The sequence below is a fragment of the Mytilus californianus genome, unplaced genomic scaffold, assembly GCF_021869535.1.
Source record: "Mytilus californianus isolate M0D057914Y unplaced genomic scaffold, xbMytCali1.0.p SCAF_8, whole genome shotgun sequence".
Classification (NCBI taxonomy): Eukaryota; Metazoa; Mollusca; class Bivalvia; order Mytilida; family Mytilidae; genus Mytilus; species Mytilus californianus.
Genome location: NW_026262734.1, coordinates 59,073,326 through 59,087,180, shown reverse-complemented (window position 1 = coordinate 59,087,180; position 13,855 = coordinate 59,073,326). Strand labels below are relative to the sequence as shown.

General features: G+C 31.3%; 2 protein-coding genes across 3 annotated transcripts in view; both read right to left on the bottom strand.

Annotated features, from left to right (window-relative positions):
• The window catches only part of LOC127712814 (collagen alpha-1(XII) chain-like), an 88,495-nt gene that overhangs the window by 18,258 nt on the left and 56,382 nt on the right, over window positions 1–13,855 (bottom strand). The gene's annotated exons all lie outside the window — the stretch shown is intronic.
• LOC127711251 (uncharacterized) overlaps window positions 1–13,855 on the bottom strand; it is an 82,585-nt gene that overhangs the window by 44,792 nt on the left and 23,938 nt on the right. The window contains exon 7 of one of the 2 annotated variants that reach the window (XR_007986618.1): window positions 8,841–8,917. The exons of the other annotated variant lie outside the window; for it this stretch is intronic. The gene's annotated coding sequence lies outside the window, so the exon portion shown is untranslated. Of the gene's footprint in view, window positions 1–8,840; window positions 8,918–13,855 lie in introns of those variants that run through there. 2 annotated transcript variants of the gene reach the window in all.

The following is a 13,855-nucleotide window of genomic DNA, read 5'->3' as shown; positions in this document are numbered from 1 at the left end:
GATGTGCAAAACACCTGGATCTGTCAGATTCGCTATGACATGATAAACAAGACAGTCCTAAAATATAGAATTAAATTATGTCTTCACATTGTAAAATCATTCTGGTATACAAGGATTTCACGTGGAAATGACGTATTATCAATACTTTTAGCATTAACTACTATTATGAAACGTTTTTTTTTTTTATACATAAATGTTTTTAAACTGTATTTATTCTAGTTGTTTAAGCTCTAGTAGCAGTAGCAGTAGCATTATTGTTATTTTTATGACCCTCGGTTAAATAAAATAGTTACAAATAAGATAAATAAAGATGTGACATCAAACAAAAATGTTTCATCTTTTCAGACGGAAGTTATACCAAAATATTGATATCAAACTGTGAACAATGCCAATTATAAACAATTTCATAATACTAAATGTAAAGATCTTGTTCACACTGAGTCAAGTAAAATGTTTTGCTATCAGTACCCAACAACCAAAACCAAAGTAAACTAACAAATCAGGAGGTTTAAAGAAACATAACACTGATGAGTTTCTATACATTGTTTTTGGTGGCTAATCTTTTAAAACCTCAGCTTTTTTTTTCTATCTCGATCTTTTTAAAATGAGGAAGGTTGTACAAACAATATATGTTCAGAAACGACATTTAACTCTATAATGTGATACTTTTTAGGAAAGAAAAATATATGTTTAAGTTATTTGACCGCATTAGAAAAAATTCACAGTTACCAGAGGGTCTGGATTGGGGGATTCTTTGATTCTGTATTCTTCCACTTCTTATGCCATTTTTCTCTATTTTCATGTTTACTCTGCCCATTTGTTTCTTTTTTTTTCGTATTTCAGCACCCAATTATTCTATTCTTTATATATTTTGGCCTATTATTGTCTGTTCTTTATATTTTTGCCTTTTATTCTGCAATATGTTCCCATTAATTTCTATTCTGTAAACCCAATTCAGGCCCTCATGAAAAAGTTTCGAAGGATTCAATTTGCCGATTTACATAAGTTAAGGATAATTATACGAAAATAAATAAAAGCATATATTATCATACCCAATGCAATCTTCCATATGATGGACGTAACAGTAACGAAAGTAACTGAAATGATGAGTAAATAACTATATGTGAAAATATGTTAACTTTATTTTCCATGTCTTAAACTGTGTTACATAAAATAATAATAGATTAAAATGATTTGCAGGAAAAACATGTAGACAGAGCATGAAAGCGATTTTTTCATGTCGACTGTCTTAAATTCTTAATTCTTTCTTTCTTTTACACTAACTTGCTTTGTTTACTTTTTTATACTTTTCATCTTTATACATTCAAGTTTTATCTTGCTGCCACGAAAATAAAATTATGGGAAGAAACATCAATTCTGATTTTCAAATGTGTTATATTTACACATATGATCAGGTAGCCTGACATCCCGGCCCAATCTAGCTTTGCGTCGCAAGTTGAGCCAGGACCCAAGACTAATGATTAGGACGATCACAAACATATAGTATCTTTCCATGGTTGGAGATCTTACATGACATTCCATCTACTTCATTTGGTTTGTGGTGAATGGTGGGTAGCTGTAGCTAATTGTTGGTAATCAAACCAAATATTCATATCTTTATATGTAGAGATATGGATATTCACTAAATTTTTTTCTTTCTCTTGGAAAGGGGAGGGGGGGTATTGTTGCTTGTTGATTACTGTAAATTCAGAAATTATTGCGTACATTCATTATTGCGATTTTGTCATTTTAGAATAAAATGCGATTTTAATTTATGCGATATTGAGAAAAATCCTGTTTAATTCATATAAAAAAATTCAAAATGCGAGTTTAAATTATTGCGATTATAACACTGTTGCATTTTTCGCAATAACAAAAACATCGCAATAATTTCTGAATTTACAGAAGTTATCCTTTTTTTTCATTATCTAATTTTAAAAATACTACATCTCATAACAAGTTTCATAAAATTTGGTTGAGGCAAACTAAAGTTAGAGAACGGAAACCAATTTCAGGACTTACGTACGGACGGACGAACAGACGGACAAGATTATTACTTAATGCCCCCTCTACTGCGGCGGGGCATAATAAATGTAAAACCGCTGCCAATCATCTATTATGATTGAATGTCTTCATCCTTTATACTTTTCTATATAGCTCTTAATCATAATTAGGTTAAATCCATAACTTCTTCTAACTTTCACCTTTCGTGTCCGTACAGTAGACGATAATTTTTACTTACAGATATATGATTGTACCATTTTGTGATACCTAAAACAAAATGAAAATCCCTATGTGATATTTGCTGGACAAAATAAAACACAATTCTATCGATTTTAGGCAATCATTCATACATGTAACTATATCCAATATATTGTTACATCAGGATTCAAAAAGCACAAAACTGTATGAGATTTAAATTATATTTTCTCTTTTTCTATTGAAACATTTTTTTTTGTGTGTGAGAAACAAAACATGTTCAATTCAATCTACATGTACGAGGGTCTGGATGGAGGGTCATGTATTTCTTTTTTCTTTAACTTTTTAGACCTTTTTTCTCTATTCTTTCTTAATTTTGACCCTTATGCCCTATTCGTTATATTTAAGCACTTCATTATTCCGTATTCTATATTTTTTTTTTTGGGTATTTTTTCTCTATTCTTTATATTTGTTTACCCTTTATTTTGCACTTTTCGTCTATTATTCTTTATTCTGTAAGCCCCGTTTGAACCCTCGTATATCCATCAGTGCTGATATTTGATTGATTTTATTAAAATACGTTATTCATAGGGCCAAAATAAAAATATTGTATGTTTGCCCAAACGCGACCGACCCAAAAAAAAACCCGCCGACTCAAATTCTTTTTTTGCCGTTTTTTTGAAGAATTTTTTTTTTCGGATCTTTTTCGTGTCCGCTCCGTCATCGTCAAGTAACTGTGAATAAGATTAAAAGAAAGCGTGTAAGAGACGCAGTTAATCGATATTCGATGTTCTCGGTTTTTACCTTCTGATTTAACGAACGGTTACTTCTGCTTTGGCGCCGGCTACTTCAAAATTGTCAAAAATAATATTTTCACAAAGTTTTCATTTTTAAGCAAGTCGATGAAACATTGATAATTAAAGAAATTCAGACATAAACGATTCATTTTCTGAAGAACAGAGATTTAAGCATTAAGCACAGTGTGAAGCAGATTATTTAATAAAAAGACAACTTTTTATCACTTCATTCACTTCCGGTACTTGTTACACGAGATCGTACATCAATCTAACTTTCGGCGACAAAATAAGTTTGTTACTTCATTTGAACGTGATAATAAAATGCTCCGCAGGGCGCAGCTTGATACGACCGCAGAGGTCGAACCCTGAACAGTTGGGGCAAGTATGGACACAACATTCAAGCTTGATACAGCTTTGCATTTGGATTGTGATTAAATATTTGACACAGCATAGGTTTCTGACACAGAATGAATGTGGTCTAAGAACTTAAACATTTTAAATTGGACATTCACCTATTATGGTCCAATATCCAAAATCTAAATACATGGTTAGATTCAGCATATCAAAGAACCCCAAGAATTCAATTTTTGATGAAATCAAACAAAGTTTAATTTTGGACCCTTTTGACCTCAATGTGGACAAAGTTGATAACGGGGCCCAAAAATCAAAAATCTAAATACATGGTTAGATTCAGCATATCAAAGAACCCCATATATTCAATTTTTGTTGAAATCAAACAAAGTTTAATTTTGGACCCCGATTTGGACCAACTTGAAAACTGGGCCAATAATCAAAAATCTAAATACATGTTTAGATTCAGCATATCAAAGAACCCTAAGAATTCAATTTTTGTTGAAATCAAACTAAGTTTAATTTTGGACCCTTTGGACCTTAATGTAGACCAATTTGAAAACGGAACCAAAAATTAAGAATCTTAATACACGGTAAGATTCAGCATATCAAAGAACCCCAAGAATTCAATTTTTGATGAAATCAAACAAAGTTTAATTTTGGACCCTTTAGACCTCAATGTGGACCAATTTAAAAAGGGGCCCAAAATCCATAAACTTAATACACGGTTAGATTCAGCATATTAAAGAACCCCAAGAATTCAAGAATAAAACCCCATTGAAATTGGTCAAGAAATAAGCAATTTATACGAAGTATCTTCTTTTACACAATACTGTGCAATTAAATATTTCTTGCTATTGCGCAATACTGTACTATTGACAATTTCTTGCTATTGCGCAATATTGTGCTATTGGATATTTCTTGCTATTGTGCAATACTGTGCAATTGAAGATTTCTTGCTATTGCGCAATATTGTGCAATTGAAGATTTCTTGCTATTGTGCAATACTGTGCAATTGAAAATTTCTTGCTATTGCACAATACTTATTATATAATAATTAACACATCCTGTTTGGTGTGTATCTCCTACCATATCATTATTATTTGCTTTTAAATATAAATCAGAAATAACCAACTTAAAATGGAAAATTTTAAAAGAAAAAAAAAAGGAAAAAAAGAAAAAAAAGGAAAAAAAAAAAATCCCCCCCCAAATTTTTTGAACCCCCTTATGATTCATCGACCCCAAACTCAATCCCAGCCTTCCCTTTGTGGTATGGTACCTTGCAGTACAATTTCAGAGAGATCCATACACTTGTCAACACAAGTTATTGTCTGGAAACTAGAAAAATGTGTTTTTTGCCCCTTTTTGGCCCCTAATTCCTAAAATATTGAGGCAATTACCCCCATCATCAATCCAAGCCTTCCCTTTGTGGTATGGTACCTTGCAGTACAATTTCAGAGAGATCCATACACTTGAACACAAGTTATTGTCTGGAAACTAGAAAATGCTTATTTTTGGCCCCTTTTTGGCCCCCAATTCCTAAACGTTTCGGCAATTACCCCCAAACTCAATTCCAGCTTTCCTTTTGTGATATGGAATCTTTTAGTACAAATTCAGAAAGATCCATACACTTACACACAAGTTATTGTCATGAAACTAGAAAAATGCTTGTTTTTTGCCCCTTTTTTGGCCCCTAATTCCTAAAATTTTCAGGCAATTACCCCCAAAATCAATCCCAGCATTCCTTTTGTGATATGGAACCTTGTGGTACAATGTCAGAAAGATCCATACACTAACACACAAGTTATGTCTGGAAATTACAAAAATGCTTATTTTTGGCCCCTTTTTGGCCCCTAATTCCTTTACTGTTGGTACCATAACCCCCAAAATCAATCCCAACCTTCCTTTTGTGGTATTGAACCTTGTGGTAAAATTTCATAGAGATCCATTTACTTAAACTAAAGTTAGAGTGCGAAAACCAATGTGTCTTCGGACGACGCCAGACGACGACGACGACGACGACGACGACGACGACGACGCCAACGTCATACCAATATACGACCACAAAAATTTGTTTGCGGTCGTATAAAAATTGCCTTCAGTAAATGTTTAATCCATTTATTGCATTAAAAACGTTATATTCCTTTCCAAATAGCTTGTCAAACATCGTTTATTTCTGTAAATTTTCTTCGTCCGCCATTAACTGTTTTCTAACTACGGATCGGAAACGGACCAGCTATGACCGAAATCCGTATTTTTACTTTAATAACTACGGACGCATGAATGGAACAGCTGACAAGGAAATTGGTCCCAAATGGAAAAATTGCGCATTCCACACGCATTAACAGTCTATTTGTTAGATTTACTTGATTAATGTATATAATTCCATATACATGGATTGTTTCAAAATATTGATTAAACTTGCTTAATTAACTCTGGGACTATAATACTAATATCAATATATATGGCCAAGCTTAGCTTTGTATATCTTTTGATGAGAAACACTGAATTTCATAAACATGATAAACAAGATAGTTTTTTTAATTGAATTGTGATTTATATATTATAATTTCTTTATCTTTTTGTCATAAAAAAAAATCTTTTTAGTGCTAGATATTTAGTTGGTAGTTTCTCACAAGAACCTAAACTTAAACAACTTTGAATTTGAACTTTTACTTTAATTGTATACTCAGATATGAATTGAACAATATAAAAAGAACATTATTTACATATGACCCTTTGTACTATAGCTAGTAAAAACCAAACATTGTAGCACAGTGTGCAAAGGAGCACTTCTCCCTATCAGTTTCAAAAAGAGAAGTCACTTCTCCCTATGATTCTGAAGTAGTATGATCCCTGCATGATTATGCATTTAAGGATGTACATAGGTCAGGTTTTGGAATTTCTGTCACATGTTTGGACTCTGGTTTTTTCCTACGATACAGGGTAAAATATTTTGCCCCATGACCCCCATTTTTTTTCCATATATAATACTTCAATTAATAACTCATAAAAGGTCATATACCAAAATTTAAGCAGATTGTAGATTTCTTCTCTTTCTATTAGTTTGCTTCTTAACTTAAATGCTCTTGAAGTCTTCTGACTTATAGTATCAATTTTAAATTCTACATTTTTCTAATTTCACCAAAGTACATCCTTAAAGATTCACCTTTTTGCCTGCAACAGTCCAATTCATCATTTGATTTATTGTAATGTATGTGAAATTATTAATACTTAGAATTAAAAAAAAATGTCTATGGGTTCGAATTATTTGAATAATTGCTTGTCTACAGTTAAACTAAAAATATTTTCAACTAATAAGATCAAATTTGAATCTTTTCCTGAATGATCACCATGTCTTACAGAGTCATCCCTCATCATTTTCCTCAAACAACTTCAACTTCTTGTTAGCTGAAAGTCTTGTTATAGTGATAATAATATTTATGTGATCAACTTTATAGAAAATATGTGACCATCTTGCTGCTCATTTACCTTATCATCATTAAAAAAATGGTGTTTGATTAGGACTAAATTAGAGTTCAGGAGCCCCCAGAATGCAGGATTTTTGCACCATTTTAGAAAAAAAAACCTCGCCGTGATGGGCGACGAGCAAGCTCATCGAACCCGACGTCTATGACGTCTGCAATCCTTGCCTGCTACTTTAATTATTAATCCTGCTACTTCAAAACCTAGTGACATCCCTGTAAAGAAGTAAAACATGTGAAAATGGCAGACAGTTTTTCATGGCTTTTGATTGTCTCTACAACGGTTTGACGGAAAAAAAAGATATACTGTTTTAATATTTTCATGCAAATTCTGATAAAAAAAAAAAGAATTTGCCTACCTACCTACCCACACCCAATCATCATGGGTCGGGTTTGGGCAAACTGAAATATTTTTAATTGTGGCCTAACTTTCTTTGTATTCATGACGTTTAAGTGCTTTACGCACGCATCGTTTAGACATCTGTTTTGTTGTGGACTATGTGTTGACCTCCAGCTGTCTTTTGGTTAACCGTGTCGTTGTGTATCTTTTTCATACATCTTCTTATATCGTATTGTTACTTAAAAAAATCTCTAATACTACTTGCATCATAGCAATATAGTCATCATAAGTTATAATTGTTTAAGGAAAATCTTACAAAATAATTACCTTCAATTGACATATGCTTTATCAGGAATTATATTAACTAGAACATAAAGTTGAAAAGATTAGATTGAATTCATAATTTGATCAGAAACTGATAGCTAATTGAAGGATTGGCATATGCACTTTTGCCGTTATCTTTTCCAAATCGAAATGCAAATGCACTTACTGTGGGAATGTCATATTGCAACAGAAATCTGGCACCATCTTACTGCTTGGATTTTTGAAGCAACACATATTGAAATTCCACTTAAGGTTGATATTGTCATTGTAGGCCTCTGTGAAAATTATAAACTAAATTTTATAAAACGAAATTAAGTCATTTTATTATTAATGAAAGTATTTCATTTACAGATCAAAGATGCCAGATGAAAAACTTCATATAGAGGGACTTAAAAATTATATGTCAAAGAAAATTTAACTTTAAAAAAGCATATTTCTTCAAACAATATGAGTGTGGAAGAATACAGCATGTACTGCAACCCCTGGATTAAGGTCATCGATTAGATTTTAACGATGAATTATTAATGTATAAATTTGCTTGAACTGTAATTACAATTATCATTATAGTAATGAAAATGTTATGTTTCGTCCATATATCTTATTCAGTTATATCGTATTATAAATTTTGTTTCCTTTCATTAGCTTAATTATGTTTATTTAGATCGCTTGCTTAATTCTGTGCCACTATAGATAAATATATGTAATTACCATGATGACCTGTCAATCCATGGAGAAGAAGAACAAAAATTATTTAAAAAAAAAGAAATGCAAATGAAACTGAAGCAACACATCAAAAATGGATTAACATAATAAAAAAAGTTATATTTATTTTTTATTTAGAATCTCGGCTTGAAGTTTACCTAGATGGACCTATCTCAAGAGGTTAAAAACCTCTTAATCAGTCCGTTCGAATTCAGAACTATGCTTAAAATGTTATAATTCGTAACTACTGAATAGACCAGGTAGGAGTTGTCAAAAACTCAAGTGCAATGGGGTAAACCCTGATATTTTTTACCCGTGAATTTCAGAATTATCTACGTTTGAAAGGGTTGGAAACTGCAATTTAACAACCTGTCATGCAGCAGCTTAAAAAAGGCTATGAATTAGGGTTAATTGTCTGCATATTAATTAATATTCGATTTGAAATCAGATGGAGGATAATTCTATTAAACGACCCAAGAGGATGTAAGATGTACAATAACTTTTCATAAACCAATTACTAAGTTTTTTTTAATAGTTTATCATCACATCTCATATCAAGAATGCTATCAAACCCCGACAAGTTTTATTAAGAAATGAGCTAAAACTCTGGAGAGTCTGGATGGGGGTCCTTTATTTCTGTATTTCTGTATTCTTTGATTTTTTTAGGCCATTTTTCTCTCTTTTTTCACCCTTATTCTCTATTCTTTATATTTTAGCACCTCATTATTCGCTATTCTTTTTTTTTTTTTTTGGTCCATTTTTCTCTATTCTTTATTTTTTTGCCCATTATTATCTATTCTGTAAACCCCCATCCACGCCCTAATATCTTCCTGCTTACTGTAAACTACTACGTCAAAAATTCGACCGAAAGGCCAATCTAGTACAAAGCTGGCTTCATATACTACCTATTACATTAGCATGTCATGTATATACATGTGATATTTAAAGCTGGAGTTTAACATCTAAACACCACATCCACTTTAGAGTCGTATAGAGAATATCATATGGCTTTTTCAATATCACACCCATATCAACCCGCGACACCAATATAATCACAAGAGCTCTGCTCGCGGGATTCTATTGGTTGAGGGTTGATACGGTGTGTGATATTGAAAAAGCCATATTATATACACTTTTTGATATATTAAGTATATGTTTTTCGCGTGACATAACGTAATACAGATAAGATAACCGTGACTGATATCGATGACGTAACGTCATACAGGTAAGGGGTTTGATAAAGACTTTGCAAGCGTGATTGATATCGATATCATCTGGACGACTGATACAGCATGATTGCCATTGATTGTATTACACGTACTTTTTACTTGTTTTCACTTAAGAATTGAATGCTTCTTTTTGTAAATTTATTGAGGTGTAAATAAAGGCAACAGTAGTATACCGCTGTTCGAAACTCATATATCGATAGAGATAAAAACACATCCGGGTTACAAACTAAAACTGAGGGAAACGCATCAAATATAAGAGGAGAACAACGACACATAAAACACAACATTAAAGTGTAACACATACAGAAACGAACTATAATATAACAATGGCCATTTTCCTGACTAGGTACAGGACATTTTAAGAAAAAAATGGTGGGTTGAACCTGGTTTTGTGGCATGCCAAACCTCCCGCTTTTATGGCAACGTCAAACACAACACCAAAACGACAACATCACATGACAGGACCACAATACAAATAAATGGGAGAACATATAGGACAAAGAAACACACTAATAATAGCTAACAAAAGGTACTAGGCTTAAAATTCAATACGCCAGACGTGCGTCTCGTCCACACAAGACTAACCAGTGACGCTCAGATGAAAAAAGTTCGAAAGCCTTTCAACACGGAACAAAAAAAAACTCACCTCACTCATGTCACTGCAAGTTTAAGACGGCGCCTAACACTGGTATATACTAAATACGCAGTATATACAAATATTAAAAAAAATCTTGTCTCTCAATGGTGAAAAAAAAGGTTCTTCTCCAATAATGTCTATTGCAGAATTCTATCATTCCTTTTAAAGACCCTCAATTGCTTATCATTATTGCAGTTTATAGTTCCTCTCGGACTATTATAATGATAGTTTTCAAGATAATAGACAAAACTACTAAATAAATGAAAAAACTTTTGATTTTCTGGCAATTACTCCTACAAGGAGCTCGATTCAGTTAACAATGACAATCATATTGACTTTTGTAGATCTCGCAATGCTGTTTTAAGTTTTGTCGATCTATTTAGGTTTTCAAAATAATAAGCAAAAATTCTTTTATAATTGGTCAAAAGCCACCATTCATGGACAATAACAGCTATAAGTAGTCATCTGACAATGTTGGTCTTAATGGACATATCAAACATTTTTTCTAGACCAAATTTTGTGCATTTTATTTTCAGCCATGGAGGCTAAGTTTTTTTTTGTCATAATCCATGAGTGTATGTACTGTAGAGTATAGACAAAGAAGATACAAATCAAGTACGCATCAATAGGAATAAGTTAATAAACTAGGTTGACAGGATAATTATATGCATATCAAAGTGTTTTATCTGACATTTAAAGTATGATATTTATATTTGGCTAAGTTTTGCAAGTGGAGTAGGAACTGCTGAACCGTCCAAAGAGTATTTATGAACTGTTGTTTTATCTTTTTGTCTTTTTTTTATGCTATGGTTTTTTACATGCAGTTATTCTTTAACTTACAGTTTTTGATTGCCCTTTGGTAACACCTTTTTTTTATCTAATTTACATATTAAACAATCTGAATAAACAAACACAAATAGGCCAACACCTCAATGCCCTTTTGTATATATTATATATACTTAATTGTAATGATTTTTCCAACAGAAATTTCCATCATAAGACTTTGTAAATGGTAATTCAACAGTTCTCTTCTAAACAAACTTTATTCTGAATCAATTCATTGTAAATATATCAATATGCAATGTATAATGCTCTCAATTGACATTGTATAAAAAAATATTGATGAACACATTTTAAAAATAGTCTTTTAAAAATAAACTTTTAGTACTGACTTGAAAAATAATACCCTGACAAAATATTGCCTTTTTTTGTTTTTCCAATAAAATTTTGATACTGCTACCTAACATGTCATAACAATCAAAAATGTGTTTCCATGAGATCTGGTTTATGTTTTAACCTTCATTTTCAAAGCATATGTATATACCAATAACAAACAATGACAGTCAATCACCAATCATTTTATTTTTATCATTTGAACAGATTTTACTCACAATTTTAAGTTTATATTGTCATTAATTTATTTTGAAAAAGGAGGGGGTGGGTTTGGCAAGCCAATGTTTAGAGTGATACTTGTAAAATGTCTATGAATTTAATCAATTTATCATATATGGCGCTCCAAAAGGTTCCAACCTCCCCAACCAACCCACCCAATGTGCCTCTGATAAAATTGTCATTCTCTATTGTTTAAAATTTGTGACATCTATTTCCCTACTGCTTAATATTTAGTTTATATTTTCTATAGTATTAGGAAACTTCCACTATCATATTGTGAAACTACTATGGAAGAAAGTATATTTATTACAGTCTGTTGGAGCTCTATAAATCTTCAAAAAATTAAACATAAAAAATTCAAATTTTATATGTGGGAACACTGGTAACTAAATTTTAAATCCCATCATTTTCTCCCAATTAAGTTCAAAACTTGTTATCAATGAATGAAAAATGTTTCCCATTAGATATCTTTAGTAAACATGGTTTTCACAAATCAACCTATGCAGAGGGAGGTACAGCTAATGACCACAACAGCCATTCAATTGTCACTTAAAAGTTCAATGAAAGACATGTGATCAAGTGATCTCGCCGTTTCGTATTTAAATTATGTAATTTTTAATTGCGACTTAAACACTAAGGCTTCCAATCATAAATCTTTATTCAGTACTTGGCGTACAAAGTTTGTGCTGAGACACCAAATCCAGTCATTTGATTGGTTGATATTTTGAGTCTGAGTATGTCAATGGCTGTCAGAATGTTTAATTTATTACAACAAGGCCTGACAAGTAGCTGTCACAGTAAATTCATTCTCTCTATTACCTTTTATTTGCCTTGTTAATATCTTTTTTAATTTGCCTATTTAATATCTTTTTTTAAAGACTAGAACTTATGCACAAATTTTAACCAAGACAGCATCTGCAAAATAGGCAACATAATTGAAAAAATCTGATTTTCATGATTCATTTTTAAAGATTTAAAGAAATCAAACAGAGTATATACTGCCAATCTTATAATAAGAAGAAACGATTCTGTTAAAATATCAACATATAAAAAAATTCAATATGGGTGTAAGCAGGATGTAGTGTATGAATCAGTCATTAAAACAACTATTTAATCAATTTGAATTGTTTAGAAAATATCAAATAAGTGAGACAAGTTGTGTTTTACAAAGAGTTCACATAGAAGATAACTCTCTAAATCTCAGCAGTTTTATCAGTAAAAAAATGTTATTAATAGGACTGTTACCACAATTCTCCCTTTATGATTTTTTTTCTGTGTTCATGTTATTATTTAGGACAGTCTTAAGTATGTACATTAATTAAGGAAATTAAATTATTTACAATAAACTGTCTTGAACTTCCATAGTATTTAGTATTAAAATAAATTCTATTTATCTAAATACAAATATATAAAAAAAATAATATAATTTCATCTGCTTTATGGTGCTTGAATTTCATGATATATATACCTCTGTGAAACAAATACTGCACACAAGCGTTTTAGTTTTTATCAAAGTAATACTAATTTGTTTATTCATATCACCTGTTTACAGTACAGTAAAATTTTCTCCACAAAAGGCTAAAAGTCAAATAAATGCAATTTTAAAAAAAATATTAAAAATTTAATTTGAAATGCAATCATAAAGACCATACTATTCAGACACATGTGCATATTTTCCCCAAACACGGCCATATTATATATTATCGATGGGTTTTCAAATGAGATTTGAAAGACCATTGATAATCTGTTTATCGCTATTTTGCCTATGATGTCGTTAATTTTTACATTGACAACGGCATGTTCGCTCTTAGTTTCTGACAATAATTTTCTGATAATTTTCTATCTCAAGCGAGTAGCATGATATGAAAAATTATCACAAAAAAAGATCAAAGGAAACATACACAAAATAGCGATAATACATATTATCACATAGAACATTTATTATCATCACAAAACATTCATTGTACATGTACTTGAATATTAAAAAATCAAGCTCCCCCTTCTTACACGATACTGGTTAATATTTCAACAAACATCCCTCTCGTGTACAGACAGAACAGAAAAATCCAAAATTTCTTATAAAAAATTAATAAAGAATTTTTCATAGAAACTTCTCTCTTGGTCTAGTATTTTTTTCTTGTGATGTAATACTAATGTCATTACAATTAATTTGTTGATACATTTATTTTCATAATTATGTTTTTTCTAATGACAAGAAATGTTTTGAATTCTTTTCATTCCCTTCGCAGTGCTCGTCATGTAATTTTATAATGCCCCTTTTTATTTGATTTAGATTTAGAATCCTATGATTTTACATTCAACAAATTATGTAAATTTGACAGTAATAAATATATACAGTCCACCACACAGCCCTCTATTTTTCGCTATTCTTGAGCGCT